The following is a 2,596-nucleotide window of genomic DNA, read 5'->3' on the forward strand; positions in this document are numbered from 1 at the left end:
CTTCAAAGTGAACATACCATTTTTTTATTAAGATGATGATCATCTTGCTATATCAGTTTACTTCTATTGAGTTTTTACATAATTTTGTTCAGGCCTGTTTGCTCATCCTTAAATGTGTCTTGCGTCCAGCATTGTAGCTCAGCCCCATTCACTTTTTTGCTGCAGAGAATGCCGCAGCACTTTTACTATGCTGATGAGTGGTGGTCCTGGGGGTTTATCTGCACACATTAATATCGCCTATCCTAACCCACTTACTAAGGCTCATTTGCCTCTATATGGGTGATAGTTGTGTGAATCTCCTGAAAATTGGGTACACAGATCTTGTCTGACGTTTCGACTAAGGCTGCGGTCACACTATTAGTATTTGATCACTATTCCACATCAGTATTTGTAAGCCAAAACCAGGAGTGGACAAAAAATACATAAGTGGTGACGTGTTTCTATTACCCCTTTCCTCTGATTCTGGCTTACAAATACTCATGTAAAATACTGATGTGTGACCGTAGTCCAATACAGATGTTCTTGAAAGACCTTCTGTATGTAAACCAGTTGAAATACAGATGTCCTTGAAAAATGTGTGTGTCAAAATGACGGATAAGATCTGTCTATCCTATTGCCGGATCATGTAAAATGTACAAATTTAAGCATTATTGATTATCTTCCTTCTCTTCTGATTTAGTAGACGTGACGTCATGGATGCGTCTGGCCTATTGATAGAAGGAGGCGCTAGGGATTCTAGCAGGTAGGATGACGTTCACAGTAGTCTGGTGACCACAGATTACTGGCCCACGCTCCTTTTTTTGAATCTTTTTGCTCATCTCTAAAATTTGTAGCTAAATTGATTTAATTTAGAATCAGGTTGCACAAATAATTCTCATAGTAACTTTGTCACTTTATGGTTTACTTGTTAGTGGTTTTAGTCTGTGCCCCTCTCGTAAGAGAAATCTGTTTCCCATGCCCTGAATGAGGTTTATATAGCTCAGCGACTCAGGAGGCCGAGCAGCAGATGGCACCAATGATCGGGCAGGCGGTCTCTCAGACTGCCTTAGGTCTCCTGTAGGCACGATAGTTGTAGACACTAGTGATGAGCGAGTATGTTCTGTTAACCCTTTCGCCGAGTATGCTCGGGCCGAGCACCGAGTAGTTACAGCTGCTCGATGTTATGTTTAAATTGCTCCCGTATGCATGATTTGCGACTGTTTGACAGCTTTAATGCATGTGAGGAATGTCTGCTTCTTGCACATTCCTCACATGCATTAAAGGTGTCAAACAGTCGCAAATCATGCACACAGGAGCGATTTAAACATAACACCGAGCAGCAGTAACTACTTGGTGCTCGGCCCGAGCATACTCGGCGAAAGGGTTAACAGAACATACTCGCTCATCACTAGTAGACACAGATCACAGCTCTCCCTTTTTAATATAGCAAAACTAAAAACCATGCACTTAGGAAAAGAAATAATGAATAAAGTGCTGTTATCCTGAAATTGAAGGAACCTTGGTGGTCAGAGTGCCAATTTTGACTCTTTGACCCCCCCCCCCCCCCCCAAAAAAAAAAAAAGTACCTACAGAGGGCACGTGATCGTAACCAGACAGCAGAGCAGTGGGAGAAGGAGGCTTGGTCTAATGCATCACATTATCTTTTACATCATGTGGATTCCCAATCAGATGGCAGCAGTGTGATGCTATAGACTAGTGTTTCCAAACTCCAGTCCTCATGGCCCTCAACGGGTCATATTTCTGGATTTCCTTAGTATTGCACAGGTGATAGAACCTGTGTCAACTTCTGATACCTTGATGGTAAATCCATCACATGTGCAATACTATGGAAATTCTAAAAACATTACCTGTGGGGGCCGTGAGGACTGGAGTTTGGGAAACGCTGCTATAGACAATGTTCTGCTAGAGAACTGGCATTTATGTGGTTGCCATTGTCACGTACCGCCTGCCCAAATATTGTTGCAGGCTAAGTACACGCCCTCATGCCAACAGTATTCTCGAATGGTAGTGGTATCTTGCTGCAGGATAATGCCCCACTCATAATATTGATCGGGATTGGTTTGAGGAACGTGGCAAAGTTAAAGGTATTGCCTTGGCCTCCAAAATTCCCACAACTCAATAAGATTGAGCACCATGGAGGAACTGAAAGCCTCTGCTGCCCTCATATTCGTCAGTGCTGTCCTGGTGCCATGAGTCGGACATGTTACATGGAGGCACACAGGTTTTTTCCCAGACATTCCAGGAGAGTTCACAAGGTAAAAAAAAAAAAAGTGGCATCTTCCATTTCATGTCATGTTACACATCTCTATATTGTAGACTAATACGTTCTTGATTTTGCAATGCTGATGCAAAACCTAGAATAGGGCCTACTCCTGGTCCTGAGTATTATGCCACTCAATGTTTGCATCTCCTTCCACCATCCATAGTAATTCCTAAATGCCCCTGACCTTTAAAGGGGTGTTCTCAAGTTTAGACGTTATCCCCCATCTACTCAATAAGCGATAATTTCCTGATCGCTGGGTGTCTGACCGCTGGGACCCATCCACTGATCCCAAGAATCGGGGCTCTGAAGACCACTGTGTGACTGGAGCAGTCG

Source organism: Phyllobates terribilis, unplaced genomic scaffold (assembly GCF_046119375.1).
Source record: "Phyllobates terribilis strain yellow unplaced genomic scaffold, ASM4611937v1 Scaffold_4__5_contigs__length_816908805, whole genome shotgun sequence".
Taxonomy (NCBI): Eukaryota; Metazoa; Chordata; class Amphibia; order Anura; family Dendrobatidae; genus Phyllobates; species Phyllobates terribilis.